The sequence below is a fragment of the Thunnus thynnus genome, chromosome 17 (genome assembly GCF_963924715.1).
Source record: "Thunnus thynnus chromosome 17, fThuThy2.1, whole genome shotgun sequence".
Classification (NCBI taxonomy): Eukaryota; Metazoa; Chordata; class Actinopteri; order Scombriformes; family Scombridae; genus Thunnus; species Thunnus thynnus.
The window spans coordinates 16,018,837-16,044,726 of NC_089533.1; the positions used below are offsets into that span (position 1 = coordinate 16,018,837).

Below are 25,890 nucleotides of genomic sequence, written 5' to 3' on the forward strand. Positions count from 1 at the left end.
CGAGGTTGGATTTCACGGAAAATGTGCTGGACTGTTTTATGCCACAAAACTGAGAGCATTCTCCTTTTCCAGCAAAAACGGAGCTGAAGCTTTCAGTTTCTCGCAATGGCAGATGGTGAAAGGAGAGAAAGGCCGATCGAAAAATCCCTTCCAAGATGTTTATCCTTTTCAGTAAAACGAAAAAGAAAACAAATGCATATGGAGGTAGGGGGAGGAGGAATAAGTAGCCCTATCTTCTTTGTGACAGGCGGTGGTCGGGTATGTGGAAAACATGGACATCGTTTTGAGAAATAAAACATCTGATGAAATGTTTGGCATGAGATAGAGACTGCTGGTCATCTCAAGGCTCAAAATACTACATAAAACACCTTTATGCTGTTAGGTTACCCAAGTATCCTACATTAAGTGTTCTATCAGTGCACCTTTTATACGCAGAAATGCTTGGGTTGAATGTTAAGTGGCAAAGAGAAATCTCAATGACTGATTGGAACCTGGGAGGAGCGAACTGCCTGCATCACTTCCTTGTTCACCCCTTCTCTATCCTCCATTGCCCCTTCCTTTCATTCTGTCCTCACCCCCTCCTCTCTCCCTTCTCTCCCAGCCCATTTCTTCTCCCTCTCCACTGCCAGTCCCTACCTGTCTCATTTGCATAGGATGCCTTATTTGCATACATATGAGCTAAAGAGAAAGGGGATTTGTGTGCGGGAGAAAAGGAGAAGGAGAGGCGAGATATGCAGGCAGGCGGCGGCTGATGAAAAGAAATGAAAAAGAGCCCTTTCAGGAGGAAACTGCGACCGCAACCTCTCTCTCTCTCCTCTCCCTCTTTTCCACCCTCTCTCTTTCAATTCTGTTCTCGCCCTTTAGGTCACACCTTAGAGAGCTCCTGCGAGGGCCCCATTAACGTGAAATATCAGACAGAGACAGAGAAAGTAAAGAAGGTAAAAGAGTAGAGATAACCGATAAAAGATCGGATGCAACATGGGCCAAAAACGAAAGAAAAAACAGAGAGACAGAGAGAAAACACATAGATAAATAGAGCAAAGGAGCTTGTACCACATCGCCCATCTATCCCCTGCAGCAGCCTGGCTCGGTGTTACCGCGGTGTTGTTGTTGCCGTGGTGGCGATGGATGGTTGCCTCGGCAGAGCAAAACTGATTGGCTGTGAAGCAAAGCCCCCCTTTCTGTATGCCCCACCGGGCTGGCTCTTTCCCTCTAGGAAGGACGGCACACAGCAGACCCCTCCCCCTCACCATGCGTGCACACACACACACACACAAACATTAAATATGTACAAAGACACTGAAGATATAAAAGCACATCCTTACGCATACATAAGACCTGTAGAAAGAGTGTACAGAGGTGACCACACAAACACACACATCAAACACAGACAAACAATGTTTTGATATGATTCACACGTACTGCTCAGAAGTATTCGGACCAGTTCAAACGGGCAAACCCACATGCACACACGCACTCACGCACACACATACATACACGCGTGCACACACACACACACAGACACCCGGCAGCCTCTGTAATATTAACAGCCTCCATCCCCCCCTTCTCGTCTCCACATCAGGCCAGCCCAGATGCATCCCATACAATCTGTCCCTGATTGCACACAAACACTCCAACCCCGCCCCCCGAACACATCGCACACACAAATACACACACATACACACACAAACACATAAACAGGCATATTTATCCTGCTCGAGCCCGCTAATTGCATGTGTCTAATAACCTGGTGCAGATAGAAAACAGAGCAGTGCTCTCTCTCGTCTCTTGTCTCTCTGTGGACACGGTCCAGACGTGAGGCAACTGCAGAAGTCAGGGATATGAAAAGGCAGCAAGAGATTGGAGGAGAACAGACGTGTGTGTGTGTTTGTGTGTGTGTGTATGTGTGTTTGTGTGTGCGCATCTTCGTGTGTGTATGTGTGCGTTCGTCCTCTAGTCTTTGTTTGATCTTTCCGTCCGGGCCTGAAATGCTGCAGCGCACCAGGAATAATAACTTTCCTATCAGTCCACCCACCCACACACATGCATGCATGCACACACACTCATAGAAAATAAAAAGCACCCATCAAAACACACGCATTCCCTTACTCACATGCTGACACCAGTCTTTATATGTATGTTTGTGTCTATGTGTGCACACACACACACAGGCGTATGCAATCATTCATGCGTGAGCCATCTCCTGTGTATCATCAGGATGGCGGTGGAGAGGACAGAGGGAGGGAAAGAGAGAGAGAAAGTGATGAAAGGTGGCAGGGGGTAAGGAGTGGAGATGAAAGCGGGAGGGGGGGGGGGGGGGGGTGTATGAGGGTAAAAGGGCAAAGGAGGGATATGAGAGGGAGAGGAAAAGGAGAAACAAAGGGGAGAGGATACGCTGAAATGGGTTGAGGAAAAGAGGAAAGGACAGATGTGCTGACTGCTGATTGGATGGAAAACAAGAGGAAAAAAGAGAGAGTGGAGAGAGAGAGGGAGAGCCTGTCACCTCCAGTCAGCGGCTATTAGCGGCAGCAGCAGCTCTGAGACACCATCCCTCATTCTGCTCTGGCAGCGCTGGCACAATTAGACACACACACATGCACACACCTTCATGCACATGCTCATCCATCCGTCTTTTCCCTTCATGTGTGTGTGTGTGTGTGTGTGTGTGTGTGTGTGTGGGGCTGAGACTAATTGAGTGTGTGCGTGCGTCAGGCTGTGTCTGAGCTCAATGTTTTTCTCTCTGCCTCTCTGTCTCTGTCTGCTGTGTGTGAGAGTGTGTACAAAATAGAGAGACTTAGAAGAAGAGCGAATGTCCTTGTGTTTGATATGCGTGTGCATCTGTGTGTGCGTGTGTGTGTGTGTGTGTGTGTGTGATTCTGCCACTGAGGGCCCTGTGCCCAGGCCTGAGAGTGAGTGATAGAGTCCATGCCAACTTGAGCTGCATGCCACAGTCTCCACGCCTGCACCCGTGTCCCGCCACTGCCAGCACCACCCTCCGCCTCCTCCTTCTCCTCCTCCTCCCTCATCTCCGTCTCTCTCCTCGCTCTGTATCAATCTGCTGGCCTCCGCTCCTCCTCTTCTTCCTCCTCCTCCTCCTCCTCCTCTTCCTCCCCTCTCATCCTTTCTAGGTTTTTATCTCTCTGCTCACGCTCTTTCCTCATCTCTCTTTTCCTCTGTTTTGGCTAAATTGCTCCGTCTTTAGCTCTGTCTCCCCAGCGTACTGTTTTTTTTTTTTTCTTTTTTCCTCTCATTTAATGCCTGTGACCACTCCACCCAGCCCTCTCATCCTCACATCTTTTTAACAGTTGAAGTGCTACCTGCCCTCCTCTAATTTCTCACATCCCTGTCGTCTCTTGAGATCCATTTGTCTTCCAGAAACCGCATTTCATCACAGTCTGTCTTTTTTATTATTTTACCTACACATCTCTTTTTTTTCCTTCACCTCAGGATAAACCCCTTTCTCTCTGTTGTTCACTTTCATCTCCTCTTCTACATCTATTATTTATTTTCACTGGCCGCCACTAGTGGCAGCTGTTTCCCATTTTGCTGTCCATTCATAACCCCATAATCCGTCCTCCTCCCTCCTCTCTTTTTACCTCTCTCGATCTCAGAGATGTCTGTATTTAGGGCTCTCCATCCCTCTCATCAGAGTCCTCATTATCCAACCCCCCTTCCACAAGTCTCCTCTCCTTCCTTCCTTCCATTCCCTCTTTCTTCTCCTCCCCACCCTCTCTCTCCTCCATCACCTGCTTCTCAGCGGTGTTTCTCCTCATTTCCATATAACCCGACAGCCTTCAGGACTGCATGCCTTGCTTGCATCTGCACCAACTGAGGGGAGCACATGTACGCACAAATTTGAAAGCATACGTACCTTCAAACATACATACACATACATCACAGGAACATACGGGTCAAGGCAAGCACATGAAGAATTGATGTGGTTGCACACCCACACAAACACACATTCATCCAGGGTATAATGAGATTTTGCCCCCACTGTATTCTCCTCTCCGTCTTCCGAGCAATATCTCTACAAATTTGTTCACAATCATTATTTATATATGTAATAAAAACCATTTTAGTGGAAAAATTAGACAATGCTAAGTCCTTAAAACCATTTGTCGCTTTAATTTATCCACTTTTTTCCAGTTTTGGCACTGCATGTATTTCAGCATCATTTCATACACAGAGAGCTATTAATTGAGTGAATGAGGCCTATTCTCTCCCCCAGCTTCCCCTGCACAGCTAGTGAGAGAGAGCTGAGGGCTCTGCTGAAGTGCACAGGCTGATAAAAATTAGAGCTCACTGGATAGATGGGCTGTGGGCTGCTGACCGCTGCCTTTTCTAGGCCAGTTAGCCGGGAGAGAGCTCATTAAGCCTAACTGGAGGTGGAGGTGGTCTGCCTTGTTAGGATGTGTGTGTGTGTGTCTATTGTCTCTTGCGTCTGTGTACGTTTGATAATTTTAGCTACAGTTGTGTGTTTCCGGGCTCATTTTAAAGTGTGTATCTGTGTGTCAGTGTTGTACGTACGCAGAGCAGAACAGTGTTACATGAGGCACACAGCGAGAGAAAGACAAAAAAGTCGGGAAGAGAAACTGCTTATTAGGCCACCACTGACTATGTGTGTGATTCATGCAGAGTGAAAGAGAGACAAAGACATAAAGAGAGAAAAATAGAGAGAGAGAGAGAGAGACAGAAACAGAAAGAGGGAGATGGAGATGGATCGAGCAGTGAACTAGGGCGGCCCAGGATCAGGCAGCTTGCAGGATGGCTGTCTGCTGTCCTAAGGGAAAGGGCTAGCTTGTTATTTTAAGGAGGGTGACTCTGGCACTCACCTCGCATGGAAAAAATAGGTACACATACACACACACACATAGAGGCACACACCTACACAACTTATCTCTGTGCAAATGAAGCTGACGGCACATGGCGCACCAGCTAACACATCACCTCAGAGGGCTTATCTGTCTCAGGTAATGGTTGAGCTCGATGCTGCTGCGTATGTTCACCTCATCATATAAACCTGGGGACGACACTGCTGGTACGTAGAGCCCATGGGAGCATCATACAGTATGTGAGTGTGTGTGTCCCTCTCTGTGCATAATGTATGAACATCTCAAGTGTGTGTTTGTGTGTCTGAACACATTTAACCACATGTTGGTAAGTTCAAAAAGGTGCAAGAACAATCCCATGCAAGCAGTTTTTCATGAACATGTAAGAAGCCTGTGTGCCTGTGAGGGGCCGTCTGCGTATGATGACGTGTGTGTGAGTGAGGCAGTAGTGCCTGTGCAGCCTTGTGACTTAGTGTCTGTGACATTTGACATACCACAGTGCCTGCAGTTCCTGCTCTATGGGACTGGGGCTGCTCTCTGCTAGCTTGGCAGCATGCCTCGGCTTGCACTCGTCGCATCGCATCTCGTCACATCATAAGTCATCTCATCACGTCACATTTCCTTTCTCTCATTCTTATATTCTCTTTCCTCTTCATTCCTTTGCCTTATCTTCTTTTTGTTTTCATCTTTTTTTGTTGCTTCAGTTTGTGTTTTGATCTCGTTCACTTTCTCTCTAATGCTTCTATTTCTTTCTAACGCTTGTTCTGTCATTTTCTCGTTCTCCTTCTGCATTGCTCTCTATCTGAGCCTCTGTCTCTTTCTCTCTCTGGCTCCCCTTTTTCCTCCCATCTCATTTCCTCTCTATCTTTTTTTTCCCGCCACATCCCCTCCTCTGTGTCACATCTCATTCTCTCTCCCTCTTTTTGTCCAACTTTTTCTCATTCTGCTCTCATTTCCTTTCCCTCTTCTCTGTCTGTCACCCTGCATACACTCTATCCCTCTCCCTTTTGTCTGTTTCTATATTCCATTCCCTCTTTTTTCTATCTCTCTCACTCCTCTTTTCTTCAGCTGGTGCTCAGCTCACACTGGGCCAATTAAAGCCTGCATCAGTCCACTCCTGTAGGCTCAATAATACATAGCAGGTAAGCTGGAGTTCTATTAAGCAGGTGTATGTGTTAGTGTGTGTGTGCGTGCATGCAGGTTTGTTTACAAAGAAAACCTTGGAAGGGTCAGTTTACGGGTCTTGGTGTGTCTGTGGGTGTGCATCACACACACACACACACACACACACACACACACATACACACACTTTCACACTTCTTGCCTAAACCTAAACCTAACCCTTACCCTAACCCTAACCTTAACCACTGACCCCAAAATCCCCAAAAATCAGTGGACATGGCTTTTGTCCCCAATTGCACAAACTATCCCCAATCAACTGGTCTTAAGTCTGGTGTGTGTCCCTGAAAGTGACTTAAGTCAGAGCCACACACACACACACACACACACACAAACACACTCACACTAACACACACACACATCTGCTCAGCGAGAGGGCCCGCCGTGCACGCTCCCTCGGCCAACAGATAAACAAGTGTGCTCGCATCTCCCGGGAAGTAACCATGGTAACCGTCTCTCCCTCTCTCTCTCTCTCTTTCTCTCACCCTCTCTCTCACTCTATCTCTCTCCCTCTCCCTCTCTGACTGAGCTGCCTGGTTGGCTGGCTGTCCTGGAGGCAAGACAATAGCAGGTTTCAAGGCCAATGTCACTTTTTTCCTCCCTGCCTCCCTCCCTCCCTCTCTTGCCAAACAAGAAAAGGGGGGGCAGGGGGGGAGACAGCTTCCTGTATTGATAAATGTGATGTCACAGGTGGGGCAGCAGCCATGCAGAGCGGCGCGGGGGAAACATAAAAAACAACGACGGATTCAGCGAGATTTTGCAATCCCCCTCCTGCCCCCCCACGCCTCCCTCTCTTCCTCTTTTTGTATAATGTGGCCAATTGCCTTCTTCCCTTTGTAGGGCGTGAGAGGAAAAGGGGATTTCATGCAGGCTAACTAAGCCCCTAATCCTCTGTTTCATGCCGTCTCTCCCTCTCTGTTTATATATATATATATATTTCTGTCTCTCCCCCTCTCTCTCGATTTCTGCTTTGCTGGGACTTGTGCCTTTTTAGTGGGGTGCAGTGATGGGGGGAAGTATTCAGATTATTTACCTAAGTAAAAGTAGCAATACCACAATGTAAAAATACTCTATAATGAGTAAAAGTTCTTTATTCTGCTTTATAAAAATGTGCTTTACATATCAAAAGTAAAAGTTCTCATTATGTAGCAGAACGGCCAGTGTCAGTGTTATATTATTATGTATTATTCGATTGTTATTACAAATTAATTCAAGTATAAGCATCATTTTAATGCTGTAGATGGTTGCAGTGAAGCTTATTCAAACTGGTGTATATACTGTTTAAATCAGAATTAATGCATCATATTTTATAAACTGATCATAAATTTTGTTTGTTGCAATTTAACTACCTGTCAGATGTAGTGGAGTAACAAGTACAATATTGTCCTTGGAAAAGTAGTGAAATAGAAGTGTAAATATTGCATAAAATGGAATTAGTATTAGAAGTATTTTAAGTGCCTCATACTTGTACTTTATTTGTTACACTCAGCCACTGGTGAGGTGGAGTGATACTCCTAAAACGAAAATGTGAGAGAGGCCTTTGCTGCAGTGCTCCGTCAGTGTCTCTCTGTCTCTCATGTCTTTCTCACCTGTTCTGAATGATGGCAAAAGCCTCAGACAATCATTCTGTCCTGAACGTGTGTGAGAAGGCAAGAGAGAGAGAGGGAGAGAGCTGTCAGCCACTCTGGCTAACCATCTAATAGGTTGCCATACTGAACTGACATTTGAAGGCTACAGGAGCATTAGTCTTGAAATGAAAAAGAAAGATGAGAGAGAAAGAGAGGGAGAGAGACGGGGGGAGAAGGATTGGATATGCAGCGAGCGTGCTGTGGAGTCGGCGGCCCTTATCAATGCATCTGTCTATCCATCCGCACCGCGCGGCCTCATCTCCTCTATGATCTCCACCCACCCCAGTCCTCCGCCTCCTCGCGCCATCCCTCACCCCTCTCTCTCTGACTATCTCGCTCGGAGAGAAGAGAAGGGAAGGACAGAGATGAAAGGAGGAAGAAGCGGGAGCGAGCCAGAGAGGGCTGAGTGAGCGCATAAGGGATAAGAGCCAAGGACAGAGAGAGAGAGAAAGAGAGAGAATCTTAGATGTTTAATTTACGGTTTTGCCTGCAGCAGACAGATGTGTGGGATTGGAGGAAGACAGAAAAATAGACACCGAGATAAACAGACAGCAAGATGGACAAGGAGACATGCAAATAGACACACAGACAGGCAGACAGACAGAAAACAGGAAGGCCGTCTAACATCTTTCTCTTTCTGACAGCACCTATTGAGCCACCTTTTACCAAGTGGAGCGATACCAAAGACTTGAACCTCTCACAGTCCTTTTACCCTCAATTTATCTTTTGTCATTCGTCAATCCTTTTTTCTCTAGCCCCCTTTCACGGTTCCCATTTCAATCTATTGTGACCCATCAAAGGTAATTTATTTTAAATTGCTGCACCACGGTGATCTGAAGTGAAACCGCATTGGTGCGTTGCTTTGGTCTGGTTATAAGCACAGTATGGCCTCTGGAGCTGTATGAAAATCAACCACAGTCATCACGTGTAGTTGCATATAAACAACTGAGGAACTAAAAATCACTCAGGAAACACGGCAGGAGGACACAAAGTGGTGTTTAATGCCACTTTGTTGGTTCATTTCTATAGTTGGATCATATAGTTGATGGATGATTTAACTGCAAAATAAGAACATTCTACATTTGGTAATAATAGTAGTACTGTTATGGTATGAATTCTTGTATAAAACTAATTCAGAGCAGCATGAAGATTAATCTGAGGCCAATAGTTTTAGTAACTTTCTCACCCTCAGCTATTATTCTGCAAAGCTAGACAAATTAATAGTCATTTTCTTCTGCCAGTGTGACTAAAAAGGTCTTGAAGTTCATTTACACACAAATACCATCAAATACTGAGTCATATGTCTTTAAAGATCTAATCTCATGCTTTTTGTCTGAAAGTTCTGTGTTAGTACATTTGCCTGGAATCTCAAAATGCAGGATTCAAGTTTGAATACTTTCAATGTGGGGAATTTGCTTTGCTGAGTTCACATATATAAAAGAGAAATTTTATAACATGGCAACAGCAGAAGACATTAAACAAATAGTAAAAATGACAACTGGAAAGAAGTAAAAACTTTGTACAGTAGAGGTCATATCAGGAAAATGACTCAAAAAGTAATATAGCACTAATTTGAACCATTTTTGAATATCTTGAAGTCAAAATAAATATTCTAATGCACATTTGAGATACCATTTCCAAATTCAGAAAACTCCAACAACGTGCAAAGAAGTGTGACATGATTGACACAGAAATATAAACAGCAAGCCCTTTGCAAAAAAAAGATTTTGCATGCCACTGTGTGTGTTTGTGTAATATAGCAACTGCCACTTATGCTGTAATTAATTGCCACTGATTGTCTTAGGAAGTGCATGCAGACCCTCATACAAACTCTAATTTCCCACCCGCCCTGGGCTATAATAATTGGTCACACACACACAAGCACACACATACAAACCTGCAGATAAGTCTGTGTGTGTGGCTCGCATTGGGTGGTCAGACAAACAGAAAGACAGAATGGCTAGCAGACTCACGAGAGATTTTGATAATTAACTTTGTAATGAGGTGGAGGAGACAGAGTGCATGTACGTACATGTATGCATGTGTGTCACCTAAGCGTGTGGTTGTCTGTGTCTCTGGCTTGGTGTGCGTGTCCATGCATTGGTGTTTATCGAGGGCTGTAAAAGTTAGTTGTTGATGTGTATGTGTATGCATCCAAATCTGTGCGTGAAAGTGTGCGTGTTTGCGTGCGAGTGTGTGTGGGGAGGTGATAAGCACCTGAGCCCTGAGGCTGCCTTCAGATTTCCCCTCACGTCCTCGGTGAAATCAGCCCAATCACTGCACTGTCATCTGCCTGCCACCAGAGAGAGGCCTGCGCTGCATACTGACAAGCTCATTTGCCTAGCAGTGAGTGCGCGCGTGCACACACACTCACACACACACACTAACACACACACACACACACACACACACACACACACGCACATGCACAAGCACTCACTCACATATGCCCACTAGGCCCTCCACTTTCTCCCAAAATTGAGTTCAAACAAAACTACTATGGGAGACATTTGTTGGATCTATTTTTTTTTTGCAAGGGAGAGAAAATGTTTCCTTCTTGATTTGTACCCAAATTGAAGTGTCATTGTTTACAAGAGGGATGGCCCGCCTGCCAGCTAATGCTTTAACCCTGACCACATCATCAAATAACTTATTATTGCTCAGATAAATGCCCTTGCTAGTATGAGTTGCATTAATATTTTATCCGTTGAGGGAGGCAGATAAAGCTTTGCATTGATTTTAAACACTTGCTGTGATTCCGTTATTATCACCATGCTGAGAAAATTTTAACAAGTAAAACTCCATCACATGCAGCATGCACACTGCTGAAACCACAAGCACACGTTCACAGATGCAAACACATACTGCAGTAAACACAGACACTCTCCCTACCCCCTCACACATTCACTCACAAACACACACTCGCATATTGGTGTGACATCCTCGTGACCTAAAAATGTCCCCAAAGCAAAATACAGGGACAGACAGTGGCACAGTGGAGCGCATTAAGACTGAAGCAGGATGTGTGCATGTGTGTGTGTTCGTGTCTGGGAGTTTGCTGGTGTGCATGTGTGAGAAAGAGAAAACATGCAGAGTGTATTAATTCTGCATGTGTTTATGTTCTGTGTGTGTTTCGGTGCATGCATGGTGGCAGAGGCCACGCAGAGTGCTGTTCTCCTGTCAGTGCGATTAGAGGGCTGTACAAACATGGCGAGAGGGGAGAGAGGGAGACAGAGAGAAAAAGAGAGAGAGAGAGAGAGAGAGAGAGAGAGAGAGAGAGAGGGAGGGAATGAGGGAGAGATAGGGGAGAGGGGGAGGGAAGAGGGGATCCTCAAGGGAGGTGATGGAGGGAGTCTTCAAAGAGCACGAGGCCAGGCCAGTGGACACATACGGTATTTTTCTCTCTCTTTCTCTCCTTCACACACACACACACACACACACACCCACACACACACACACACACACACACACACACACACACCCAAGTGCACAGTGAGGTCATGAGGTCATTTCAGCCCTGGCTAACCCCTCACGCTACTGTTCAAGTTTCAGTTTCACATGAGCACAACACTCATCTACACACACTCACACACATGTCACCTTGTCCTTCCTTCCTAACCTCAAATGAGGCGGCGGTTGTGTGTGTGTGAGAGCATCCTATATGTGTGTCTGTGTGTTTGATGAGAGGTTTCCATGACAACAACAGCACCGGCAACCCCCATGGGCTCATTTACATATTCAAGTGCAACAGTGTAGTTGAATTACAGCCGGAAATTGAATGGCTCAATCAATAGAGTGGTTTAGAAGGGGAGGAGGGAGAGATGGGTAATGCATGGATGGAAGGAAGGAAGGACAGAAGGAGAAGAGAAGAAGGAGGGGGAGGGCTCGAAGGGGGTGGTGATGTTAGCTGACAGGAAAAGAGGGATGCAGATGATGCAATGGGCAATCATTTTGTGTATATCGCCGTGTGTGCCCCCCTCTTTTCGGACGACCCATTTTTATGGTCCTCCAGTGGTTAAAAGGGACCTAGAATGGATTGTGAGAGATGATGTGTGTGTGTGTGTGTGTGTGTGTGTGTGTGTGTGTGTGTGGGGCGGTGGCAAAGACAGCCGTCGTTTTCCTGTTGAAGCTGTCAGTGACATTCAATGCCCACCTCCTGACACTTCCATCACCACACTACACACACACACACACACACACACACAGAAACACTGCAAGTCCATTTAAGGGAGAAGGTGGGAAATACACAGGCTAGAAGACAGAAATTGACACATACCAGAAAACTTCTCCAAGAAAGCATTTTAGACCGTTCTATTGTACTCATTTGAACTCTAGTGTAGTGTCATCTGTTTTTGTTGGGGTTGGGCGATATGACGATATACACTGTGAGAGAAATAGAAATGTGTCAAAAGTCAGAGGTATACTCATACCAAGGTAGTTATGCTTTTAATATTTCTGGTATGTGTTGTGGGCAATGTTGCATTATATTGATGAAATACCTTAATTTTTCCAATTAGCCAAAATCTGACATTCACTTTGATTTTATTTACTAAACATTGTCATTCATAGGAACGTTATAAGGGCACTAAGGCCTTGGCTTTTGCACAAAACTACAGTAATTCTATTCCTGTACTAACTTTAAGTCATTTGAAAAACAGGGTGGATCACATGTGGCCAGGCACCAACATCTTCTGCTGACAGCACAGCTACATCGGGGACACGATACCCGTGGCCCACTTTCTGAAAGACAACCTGCTCTCTCTCCTCCACTGTACGTCTGAAGGCCAAAGACCATCTTAGCATCAGCATGCCATGGGGAAAAGTGGATCAATCAAGGTTTTATTATGATGAGTGAGTTAGGTAGGTGTGTGGAGAAGTAAATGGCACTACATTATGCAGTGCAATAACTTTTCATAACAGGGAGCAGCCGCAAGAGGCTAGCAGCACAACAAGATGTTTACATAAACAGAAAGGGGAGGATGCTGACTGTGTAGATTTTGTGGAGTATGGGTGTATGTGGGTGTGTGCATGTTGCAATAGCACAATGTGTTTGTGCTTTGTATGTATAAAATCTATGTTTTTCACATAAATTTGAGTGTTTTTCTTTCTTTAACTAGTGCGTGTTCATATTGGTCTCTGAATTTGGATGTTTACATATGTGTCTGCATACGACTGTGTGATTTTGGTGCAGTGGCATAATGGAATGCCAGGCTGAGGACGAGACTGTTATCAGCAGTTGCTGTGACAATGGAGCCCCAGTGGTCACAGGGACAGAGGAGTGCGAGGAGAGGAGGAGGAGGAGGAGGAGTAAGAGCAGCATGGGGGAGGGGGTAGAGTCTGCTGGAGGAATCAGTGATGGAGAAAATGGATGGAGGGGGGGGGGGGGCACTAATGGCCCGAAGACACAGCTGGATGCAGACACCCAAGGACAGAGAGACCGAAAGAGTGAGACAGACAGAAAGCGAAAGAGAGAGAGAGAGATGGGGGGGGGGGAGCGACAGAGATGGTGTGGGGAGGTGTAAAGATGATAAAAATAGAGGGGGAGAGAGAGTGCAAGAGCGGCGTCTCGTCATCGCAACAGACGAGGGAGGGAAGGTTATTTTTCTGTCATGCCTTTTGCATCTGTTTGCCCTCCATGGTGAACATATACACACTACACGCACACACAAACAAACACACGAGCACTGCTGCCATACACGTCAATAAATTATCCATGGAACAATGGCGGCTCTTCACATTAATGAACATAAACGAGAGGACAAAGATAGAAGGCTGAGGCTAAAACAGCATGAAATTCTCTTCAGTTGATTGCCTTCAGTTCCAAACATTCATGACAATAATTACGATTTGATTAAAGGATCGTCAATTATCCTTCAGTATTTTCCTCGTTGATGCATCGGGGATGTTATCAGGTGACATCATAACCATTAAATATGCATTTCCACCCTAAAATACCTGAACTCTCACTAATCAGTAAGAGTACCCATACCACAGTTTATTTCCTACATTACCCACAACCCCCTGGATCATCTCACCATTAGCACCTCAGCTGTTAACCTTGACGATGACATTATGCACGCTGAATATATTAACAGAGAAAAGGTGTGTGCATGTGTGTCTACGCACGAGCATGTGACTGCTTGAAAGAGGCAGGAATATGCAATCATGTGTCATCCTGAAAGTGAGATAGAAGGGTGGAGAGGGGAAGAGTGATAAAAAAGAACAGACCCAATAATGAAGTGTAATGGGGGTGAGAGTGGGATGCTGAAAAGGGAGAAGAGTGAAAGTGTTAGATTAGCAGATGTGTGCTAAAGATGGAAAAAAAGGCGGAAGGGAAAAAAGGAGGAAGGGAGAAAAGAGGCAGGATTATGGGAGAGAGGGAGGAGGTGTGGTGTAGATGTTGACGGAGTGGTGGAGCGAATGATGGAAAGACTGAAACAGAAAGCTGAGACATACTGCAAGAGAGGGAGATGTCTGTGTGTACACGAGCGAGAGGAAGAGAGTGAAAAAAATAGGCGGGGGGAGAGAGGAAGAGCATAAAAGGTTAAAGAAAGGGATGCTGGGGAGAGAAAGATGGGTAGCGGAAGAGGCAGAGAGAAACAGTGAAAGATTGAGGCACTGAGAGAGAAGATAAAGAGAGTGAGACGGGGTAACTCAAAGGAGGAAGGGAGGAGGAGGGGAAGAGGCTGCAAAGCAGAATGCTATATTGAAAGATGGAGCTGTTAAGGGGAAGAGGTGGAGATACAGGGAAGGATGGAGGGAGCGAGAGAGATCTAAGGGGAGGAAGGGAGAGTATGTGGAGGGGTGTCCTATTTCTTTCCCTTGTGAGAGGAAACAGCCTTTGCAAAATAACACAAAAATAAAAAAGTATAAATACTACTACCCTAAAATTACTTAGCCGTCTTGCTCCTAATATACTGACGAAACCAACAATGCCTTAGTCTGTTTCTTAATACTTTTGCTGCATTCATGCAGTTGGCAGAATTGGATGAAGTTTAAAACCTCCTGTTATTCTGACTTGGGGGTGTTCACAAATTATTTCAAGGTGGTTACCCCTACTGCCAACCTTGAAATCACCATCGTTCAAATAGCCCAAATTAGCTAATTTTGCAGCGGTTCATTAACAGGTGAAACCAGATACAAGCAATCTGTGCATAGCTTCTTTTAAATGAGTTCAGTCGATTGTATTAGTGTCAATATTGAATTTCCTTGCCAGTGATGGAGGTTTTGCAGCCATTTCGCCACAGGTTTGTTGACACTTCCATAGTTCTTTTCACCAAGCGGGAGATATTATCGCTGTCAGAAATACCCAATATCTTCGACTCGGAATCACAGGGTTGAGGTAGACGTATTTTCTGACTCAGAAACTCATACAATAATTATGGTCTAAATGATATGACGTGAACACAGCATTTCCGACTTACCTACCCTGCCTGCGGCACTCAGCCTCGAGCCCATTTTTTCCTACTGAAGACATAAATCTTTAAAAATGGCTCACAAATACAAAATTTTATGTCTAAAAAAGGCTTGGTAATTCCCTTAAACAGCTAGGCACTGCAGCTTTTAGCTAATGTTACTCAAACAGGAGCAAAAAATGCATTTTTGGGGACTATTTTTAGCTGCAGATTAACACATGCTAGTGAGTGTTTCCGGCAGCAGTACAATGTATGTGAGATCGACTCAAAATAAACTACAGTGATGTGTTCATGCTAATGAAGTGACACATCACCCAGTGCAACAGTGTGGCTTTCTTATGTGATTTTAATGGTTTTTGGACAACAATGGCACTCTATGGCACAGAGGAATTGTATATTATACTTTTGCCACGCAGACAATAGGATTAAATCACTGTTGGTTTTGGTCTTTTTCACAGAATTTGTTGACAAAAATACAGAATATCAACAGTCTTGTCCTTTAAACATAAATCTGATGCACTAGCTCATCTTTGCTCCAGTTCTCTGTGTGCAAGCTGGGTCTGCACTTTTATTGTGTGTGTGTGTGTGTGTGTGTTGGTGGATGTCAAACCACATGAATAAATATGGCCACAGAGATAGCCCAGGGTTTGTTGACTGCTCTGATGTTTAAATTTGTGCTGTGGCTTCTCCCAGTAAAGCTTGTGAACTCACTCTCTGATTCAACCTAACATGCTAAAAGCAACACAGGGTCAATTCTAACCTATTATAATTTAATGCTGGAGGGGGGGAACTGCTTAGGTAGCTGTGAATTGTTGCCAACCATAGCTAATTCCACCACCCAGATGACTAAGCTAGTTGTTTTTCAAGAAGATCGATGTGTGCAAGAGTGTTAGATGGCGCTTCATGCTAATAACATCGACAAAGATTTTGGTATTAGCCAGCTAAGCTAATGCATTCTAATGCATTCCCTGCCGCTTGTCTGTTCTCCAGCCGGTATAAGTGTGTAGCATCCTGTCTGACTCACGGAGATCTCATTACAGATCTCTCAGGCCGTACAAACCCCTGTCACTGGCCTCCCCCCCTCCATCCATCCATCTCTCGCTTGTCTGATCCATCTCTCTCGTCTCTCCTTGCCCCTCTTCTATCCTCTATGGTCTTTTTAGTATGCATTGCTATGTAGCCTATGGCTGCAGGTGAGAGTCGATGCTTATGCATGAGTCCCTGTGACTGTGTGTGTGTGTGTTTGTGTGCGTGTGAGTGCATGTGTTTGTTGGTATGGGTTAGTGAGAATGCATGTGTTGGCGAAAGAGTGTGTATGCATGTAAATCCAAGCTTGTGTGAGTGTGTTCCTCCATCATAAAGAGAGATACGGTTGAGTGAATTGGAACTTGATCTTGATTTTGCTTGCATGCACATGCATGCAGGCACAAACATGCAAGCAAATGCAAACTCTCACACGCACACACACACGTGCACACACACACACACACACAAATACACACACACACAAAACACGCACTTGTACACACTGAGTGCTATATTGTGGCATTACAGATGGCTTCTCTGCAGCCCAGCTGTGCTTTGCGCATATTTGACTGTGTGTGTTCGTGCATGTGTATGTTCCTGTAATTGTGTATATGTGCACGCACATGTGTGATTGATCACTATTCATATTCCCTCCCAGGTGCTTCTACTATTCAGCAGCCCTCACTCTCTTTCTCCCTTTCTTTCTCTTTTTCCTCTCCTTCTTTGTGTAAAGGCTCAACACACGTGGTTTTATCTCCACAAAAGAGATGATAGGTATAATAAAGCAATATTAAAGCACAGAATAGCCTGGCAGCTCCATTCTCCGCATTCATTATGTTTTGCTCACCACAGCGGAAATAAATCCTAACAAGTGAGATAATTGATGATATCAAATTATAATTTAATTTCAAAATTTGGTTTAGGCTTATCCCTCATCTGAGCCTCAGGTGACTGTGTTTTGTGTGTGAACATGTGAGTATGCGTGCGTGTGTGCTCTCATCCTGGCTACCATGGCTACGACTAGGTCAGTCGATAGACATCTGAGTGAGAGAGGTCATTAGCGTCTCCCTCATGTTTTCTCTGCATGAGAACATTAGCAATTAGCCAGATCCTGACTATACGCCTGCTCGCTCCTCCAGTCTGGGTGGCTGAACAGCACACCTTGGGGATCTAGATCACAAGCCAACATGAAGTCTGTCTCTGACGTCTGTGTCATGATTTGTTTATATTTTTTCACTTGGTGTTTTGTTCTTGGAAGAGTTCGGTTGATTTAGCGCAGCTCACTATGTGAGTTGTGTACCGTTGGACCCAGTTTCTTAGGGGCTTTTTTTGCTCTGTGCCGAACCTTGACTGTTAGTTGTTAGCATTTGACGTGTGTTTGACGTCTGAGGTGTGTGTGTGTGGGGGAGGTGGGGGGGTGGGGGGTAGGGGGGTGCATATGTGTGTGTATCCAAGGTGATGGGCCAGCTCTGACAATAACACTGATAAAAAAAATCTCCTCTGCCCCCGCACTACACCCACCTCTGCAATGCCGCAACCTCTTTCTCAGAGAGACAGAGAGAGAGAAGAGAGGAGAAAAGCAAACAGAGGGAGAGAGACAGATAAGAGAAGAAAGCAAACAGAGAGAGAACAGAGGATGAAAAGCGGAGAGATGCTGAACAGCAAACAAAAATAGCGATGGAGGAAGAGAAACAGTAGGAAAACAAACTGAGGCTCCATTATCACACTGAACGCTGCCTTTGACTTTGTCTGCCATCCACATACCAATGCACATTGTTAACTACCACCCCCCCAAACCACCAGCCCTCCTATCACCACAGCAACGCCCCATTGTCTGTGCCCGTCAGCATGCCAACGTGCCCACCGTACCCAGATTTGGCATCAGGCCTGTGCCAAGCACTTTCAGATCGCACAAGGAGAGAGCGACGTTCATTCACTTCACTGCCTGCTTGCCTGCCTGCCTGGCTGGATGGCTGGCTGTGTGGCACTGGTTGCTATGGAAGCTAATTCACAGGCGGAGAACTCACTTTGTGTCCGTAGCACGGAGGCAGTCAAGCAAAACATACACACACATTCAGGCACGCACATACTGTATAGATGTAAGCAGACACACACATGCAACCTAGCAACAGCATTGAATATAGGGTATGGCTAATGTGCTCAGTGGGGACTCGAGGGGACATTTTTCAACGTCCTTTGGTTCCTCTTCCGAATTCATTCACATTGCAATCATACAACCAAAGGATTTCTAATACTGTGCTTTACTTGGTCAGCGAGACAACAGGTCAAAGTTCAAAGAAAGATAATTACGTATTTATGTGTCAGAAGAATGTTTCTACACCTGAGCTATGCTGCCCACTGACCTTAAACCTGCCCAGTGGGTGGATGCTCTTCAGCATGAATTCCTCAGTAACACATTTATCTGTTAAGCGGCATGTGGGGAACTGAAGAGGTTTAGCAATATAATTTCATAACAAATCCATAAGTGGAAATAAAATGTTTATATTATAAAGGTGAAATGTTTTATTTGTGGGTTTTAAAGTAACATGAGAGAATTTGAAGTGAAAAGTTATCCTTTAATACAGATTTAAGGTTGTGTGTACCTGTGTGTGTGTGTGTGTGTGTGTGTGTGTGTGTGTGTGTGTTCATGCCTTGCATCATATGATGGGGAAAGGCATTCTGTAAAGCAGAGAGGCAGTTGGCTAAGCCTTGAATGCTTTCCCCAGAGAGTCTCTTCTATTCTAACCCACATCCGCCAACGCATAAACACTAACACATGGATGGTATCTACACACACACACACACACACACACATACACATACATTAATTTGTGCATGCATATACTCAAAAACTCCCGATCCTGCACTTGTTTATAACTCCCAGTGTTGTCACACACCCTCCTCCCTGGTCTTGTCCTGTGTTATTTTATGCAACAAAGCTCAGTTGGGATCATAGAGTTCTTCTGTGTTTCTCAATCCAATTCAATAGGCTTTATTGTCATGAAAGTTTTGAGAACAATGTTGCCAAAGCATCAAAATTCACTTTGTCCAAAAATTTGGACAGTAAAAAACAGTAATAACATGAATACATTAACACATTAAGATTGATATATTTCTTTGTCTTTCTTATGTACAACAGCGGCGTTCTATCAGTGCTATCGTGTCATCATTATAGCAGAAATAGCAGCAATACCAAAGAAACAAAACAAAACAGTGTTTATGTTTTCTTGCATGCAGATGCTTATTCAGGCTATGTTTAGGTAAATATAAGTGTGTGTTTTCTGTATTATATCATGGCAAAGGACATGTTCTGTAACATTTCTCCCTCGTAGTTCCTCTATCTGTCTCTCTCTGTTTCTGATCTCGCTTTTTCTCCCAGCATTATGTAACTCCAGCAGATGTTTGAAGGCACAGGAGGGGGGTAGGTGGGTCGAAACTTTTCAAAGTGCTGTTGTTGCAGCATGAATATAACAGTTTCTGGTTCCAGTACAATTTTTTGACAATTGCCTGGTCCCACCGCACACTTTCCCTCTAATTTCCACCTTTCTGTTTCTCTTCTCTCTTATGCAAATGCACACAAAGCAATCTCCATCTTTGAATTTTAGCCGTTTCTCCATTTTGTTCAAATAGTCAAAAACTGATTTTCTTGGTTTTATTTTGTTCCCCTGATTTGTCTTTCTTTCCCTTTACGTCTCACTGATCCCTGCTTTGGCGCCAATCTTTATTTGTTCCCCTCACCTCGTCTCTTCTTGTTTTCTCCATCTGCCTCTCTGACTTTTTTTTCACCCTTTCCAGTGAGATTTTCGTCTCTCTCTCACTCTCTCTCTCTCTCTCTCTCTCTCCTCTGAAATCTCTCTTCCCCCTTTGCCTAATTTGTTTCTTCTCTCTTTCTTTCATTCTCCTTCTCGCTGGCAGACAGCTAAACAGCAGCGGGGCAGGCTTTACTTAGCAAGGCACTCATTTAGCTGAATGCACACACACACACACACACACACACACACACACACACACACACACACACACACACACACACACACACACACACTGTATACATGATCAAGTCTCTTAAAGCACACTCGAACTAAAATTACGGCCTTGCTTGCCCGTTATAGTACTGAACAGCTGTGCAGGCGAATAAAACTTTGCCCTGAAATTGCACACTCACCCAAAAACTTAAATAATAATAAGCATATATCATTCTCCATATGCTTGCAAAAGGGAAAGAGCGAGTGAAGTCACAGTATTATAAGTACCTTATTATAGGAGCAAAATCACTCTGCTCCTCGATGATGCTTAGTGAAAGCCCTGATTATGCATTTCCTCAGTGTCAGTGTTGCACATATACACAGTATTGTTAGCTTTTGGAGTTAACAAACAAGTAGCTGTATGTGATATTTCTCGTTGGAGCAAATGTATGATTTCTGATATGCTAGCACAGTGCAAACAGGTGTATTCTACTAACAAGCTGTCAGTCTCATAGACTGAATAAATAACATTGCACAAAAAGCATCCACACGTCTGTGAGACTTCGTACTCGCACATACACTTATTAGTACGCGCAAATGTGTTCATTACTGATCTTTTACAGGCATGATATATTCAGCTCTAATGAGGCACATTTGATCAAATGCTCCTCAGTGATGAAAGATGCCCCCCACCACCCTGGCTCCCCCCTTTTCTGTCTATTTGCAACAGCATTGCAAAGCAATGTTTACTTGCAGTAATGCTGGAAGGGAAGGATATGGTGCAGCAAAGGAAGAGGAAGGAACTGAGGGGGCAGAAGGAGAGAAATGAGGTGACAAAATGAGAGGAGAAGAGAAGGAGAGGAGAAGAGAAGAGAAGAAAAGAGAAGAAGAGCTGGCTGAGGGAGGACGGAAGGAAAGGATGGATGATGAGAGGAAGAGGATGAGAGACATGAAGGACAGTTGATGAACTGCACACAGCTGGACAGCAGCCAGATCCTTTTAATGAGCAAAGTGCTGCACCCAACACCTCGCACCTAATTACACACACACACATACACGCACACATACACACTCTATTGCAAGAACCTTATTTTTGCCGTCCTCTCTCTGCAGCGTCCCACCATCCAGCACTAAGTACTCCCTCCAGATCAAACAAGCAGCACACAGTAACCAGCATACAGATGAGCCTTTCCTCTTCCCTCCTTCCCCCTCCTTACTTTCTCTCTCACTCTCATCACAACCTCTGTCTTCTCTTCCCTGCAGTAACCCCTTGCTCTTCTTCTCAACACCCCCAGCACCCCTCCCTCCCTCCACCTCAGCCCTCATTAGACAAACACACTGCACTGACACTGGCCTGGCTAGTCCAATAAAAACATATTACCTTCAAACTGCATTAGGCCCAAGTGCAGGCCAGACACACACACACATGGGAATGTATGAACACACACACACACACACACACACACACACACACACACACACACACACACACAGACAGCTGTGCACACGAGCAGCTACTGTGTGTAATCAGATCTAGGTTAGCAGTCTTGGTATACTGTTCACTGGAACAGCGTGTACCCACCCTCTCACACTGCACTCAAGCTGAGCTCCTGGAAATGCGCTACATGTGTGTGTGTACGTGAGGTTGTATGATGCACATGAAAATGGAGGCCCTATTTACACCTGTGTGTGTGTGTGTGTGTAGATGCGGGGATGTGGAGAAAGTATTTGTGTTCTGTGTTGTCTGTTTGTATTAGTATACATCATGTCACAGACATGTGTTTACATTTTGTGTTGGTTTCTATATGTGTACGCTTCATGTAATTACAGGTACAGGTGTTGTAAATTATAACACATAAGCTCATAACCTTTAGCCAAAAAAAAAAAAAAAGAGAGTGGTTTGCCATCACAGAGTGCGTTATTTTTCATAAACATTTGGATCAGGATGGTATTGCCCACATTACACCATGACCACTTGCCATTTGTTTATTTAGATTTTGGCGCAATACGTTCTTTGGACTATATTTGGGAGTAAGTACTTTAACCTTGTAACAGCTCGGCAGAGTTCCAGCTTTCATTTCAAACTGCGATTAGGCCTCTACATCAAAGTCAGGCTGTTATCTAAAAAATATTGCACACCTCCTTGCCAGTCAGTATTGATACAGAGTGCATTATATTTCATAAACACATGAGTCAGGATGGTATTACCCAAATTATACCACTTTCCGTTTGTTTATTCATATTTTGGCATAAAACGTTCTTTAAATTGGTCTATATTTGGGGGCAAGTATGAGACAGCTGAGCCAAGTTCCACCTTTCATTTGGAACAGGCCTCTACATCAAAGTTATGCTGTTATCTGAATATATTGTACACCTTCTGGTCAGTCAGTATTGAATTTAAGTGAACTTTGTAAACATGTAGCAGCATAAGATGTTCATATGTTTAAACCACCATAGCAATGGAATCAGGAAAGACTCCTACTATTTATAAAAAGAAACAGGGACGGTCTTTCAATATGAATACAAATGGCATGCTATGAGTCATAGATGGACTGTCCACATTCATTAGCAGCTGACTGTGTTTGCGTGTGTGTGTGTGTGTGTGTGTGTGTGTGCTTTTTAATGACGGTGCTGTGGTCCGGTTGCTCCCTACAGCCCCGCTTGTGTTCGTGGCACTTCTCTTTAATGAGGAACAAACATTTTCTCTCTGTCTCTCTCTCTCTGGCTACCTAATAACCCCCCACAGTAAATAACCATGAGCCTCCGGGGCAATTAGGTGGGCACTTGGGGCTTATAGTGCGGTACTTGTAAAAGAACACACACTGACGCACACAAATGGAGACTACGGCAATCTAGTTAAAAATTGAGGCTGGAGTAATTGAGAAATCGGATTAAGACAAAGGGACAGATCAATGTAGAGACAGAAAGATTAAAAGTAAGAGGGGAAGACGTGGAGAGATAGATGACCATTCAGTCTTTAACAATGATCTTGGCTTGTCCTCTTCTCCTCCTTTCCCTGTCCTCAATCTGTGCAAACAGTCTATCATTTATCCTATTTTTGTCAAATTTTTTTCATCCTCTCCTCTCCTTGACCTCATATATTTGTTTTGGTCTGAGCGTGAGAGACAGAAAGAGGAAGGAAGGCAGAGAAAGGGAAAGCAAGAGAGGGGGAGAGACACAGAGGGGAGCTTTCACCTTTCATTTCACCATGGCAATGAGTTGCCAATTTCAGTATGCCCTTTACTGACCATCACACACACCTACACACACCTACACACAAACACACACACACACATACACACACACACACACACACACACACACAGAAACCTGCTCTCCACACGCCTCCCAATCTCCATGATAATCAGCTTCCTTTCATTGTGTTGCATCATGCAGGGAACCCACAGTTAGTCTGAATGTGTGTGTGTGTGTGTGTGTGTGTGTGTGTGTGTGTGTGTGAAGGAGAAAAAGTCAGAGGAAAAGGAGAGTAGACTTTTAGCATTCTTTAGTGTGTGTGTGTGTGTTTGTGTATGTGTGTGCAGCAGCCCCTTGTCTCTGTAGCAGCGATTGCGTATTTGAGGTACATTTCCTTGCCATGCCATGCTGTGCCAAGCCAGTGGGCTGGCTCTTGTCTTATCTATTTCTTTTGACTACAGCAATATTGTTTTTACACACACACACACACGCACACACACACACACACACACACACACACACACTCTCTCTCAAAAGTCAGCTGAAAACATCACCTCTTCTGGAACAGAGATTTATATATAGGTGTCTATAACTCCACACACACATACTGTACATAGGCTACACACTGTTTATCCTGGTGCAGCTGTTTACGTGTTGATGGCAGCCATGTCGCTGCATTGCTATAGGGGATCAGCCTCTCATCTTCCATTCATATATTCTTCCCTCCCTTCACCTCTTATCACTCTCCCTCCCCAGTTCTATCATTCTCATTCTTACTCTTTTGCACACATCACTATCTTTCTAGGGACACACACATACACACACACACACACCACCCCCGTTCTCTATCTCACCACTGTTTTCTCTCCCTGACACCTCTCTACCCCCTCTCTGCGTTATCTCTGTTGCTACCCCCCCTCCCTCCCTGTGTCTCCCCCTCTGTCTCCCACTCATACACACAAACACACCCACGTATACATTTGCACATGTGCGTGCACGCACACACACACACACTCTAACAAACATACACACACACACACACAGAGAACCTCAACCTCCCTTTTGCTTTTTTTCACTTTCTCTCTCTCTCTCTCTCTGTCACACCTCTCTCTCAGCCCTCCCCCCCACACTACCCTCTCTCTCTCTCTCTCTCTCTCTCTCTCTCTCTCTCTCTCTCATCCTCTTTCTCCCTCTCCTCAGGATGAGCAAGGCTGTCGGTAGCATCAGTTTCAGTCAGCAGTGACACTGCAGTCTCAGTGCATCTTTTAATGGCACACTGTAGTAAAGCCGCCTCTGAAGTGAGCCTGTGCAGCATATTAGATGCACAAACACACACAGTCTGACGCACGCATACACATACACCCACACATATAGGACCAGTATGCATCTATGAATCCCTGGCCAGCACATATCAGGCAAAGCAATGCTAAAAATAGCATGTATACGCTTTAACAGATATAAAGAAGATGCTCTTTATCCCGCTTGATTTTTTTGATGATGCACCATCTTCTATTCCTCATACAGCACAAAATACAAAACATGGTAATACATACACAACAAATAGATCCATATGTCACAAGTAAACACAAATTAGAAGAACCAGAATTTATCTTTATCACTGGTTTCATAAGATTAGTGTTAGTGTGTGCGTGTGTGTGTGTGTATTTCAGATTTCTCCTTATGCAATAGGCAGAGTAAACAGCGTGCTATGACACATCGTTGCTCTGACATAGCGTCCCGTTATAGAACTACGTAACAAATCCTTAGGCTCAGGAGGCTGTACGCAGCTAGGGAGGGAAAAAAAACAAACAAACCACAGACAAACAGAAAGGTTGAAGCTCATGCATCCCCTGCATGTTCTCCTTGTGTATTTTCAGGCTCATACAGTATTTGTGATCTAATTTTTTGAGCCTGTTGTTTGGACAGATGCTAGTGGGAAACAGGGTTGAGGCAGGTGTCTGGTACTGGGATTGTGTGTTTGTGTTTGTGCGTGTGTGTGTGTGTGTGTGTGTGGGAGGCGAATGTTCTTCCCCAATGAAGAATGAAAATAGAACACAATCCCATGAGGGACCCCGCTGTCCTCTATTCGGCATGCACACACAGACACAGTCAAACACAAACACAAACATACACACGCACACAAACCCTCTACCATTCCCCCTGCTTTCACTTCCATCTGCACAGTGCTGCTGTCCATCTTGTATCCTGCTAGAAGTAGAGGAGAAGAGAAGAAACAAATGACAGGGAAAAGCATGGTACCTGTGTTAGGGGTCAGCCGTTCTCTCCTCCGTTTGTTGTCCCTCCAATCCCCCTCTTGTTCAGCTGTTTTGAGCCGAGGCGAGCTGAGACGAGCCGAGCCGAGCGTACAGCGGCGAGGCTCAATCCTTTTACCCTGCGTTGCTGAAAATGGCACCAGTATTCCCTGATAGCGGCAGCCTGCCTGCCTGCTTCTCTCTCTCTCTCTCTCTCTCTCTCTTTCCCTCCCTCCCCTGCTCTCTAGCTCGCCTCCCTCCTCTGCTTGTCTGCTGCCATGTTGAGTGCACACAGGGCGAGGGGGGTGGGGGGTGATGGTGGAGGAGAGAGGAGGAGGAGGCGGAGGAGAGAGCGAGGGGGACTCAGGGGGATAAGAAAGCAATTAGAAGACAGCCCC

General features: G+C 44.9%; 1 protein-coding gene across 1 annotated transcript in view; it reads right to left on the reverse strand.

Moving 5' to 3' along the window:
• Window positions 1-25,678, reverse strand: part of LOC137201402 (retinoic acid-induced protein 1) — a 52,856-nt gene extending 27,178 nt beyond the window's left edge. Inside the window, exon 1 of the mRNA XM_067616440.1 lies at window positions 25,500-25,678. The gene's annotated coding sequence lies outside the window, so the exon portion shown is untranslated. The remainder of the gene's footprint in view (window positions 1-25,499) is intronic.
• Between the last annotated feature and the right edge of the window lie 212 nt (window positions 25,679-25,890).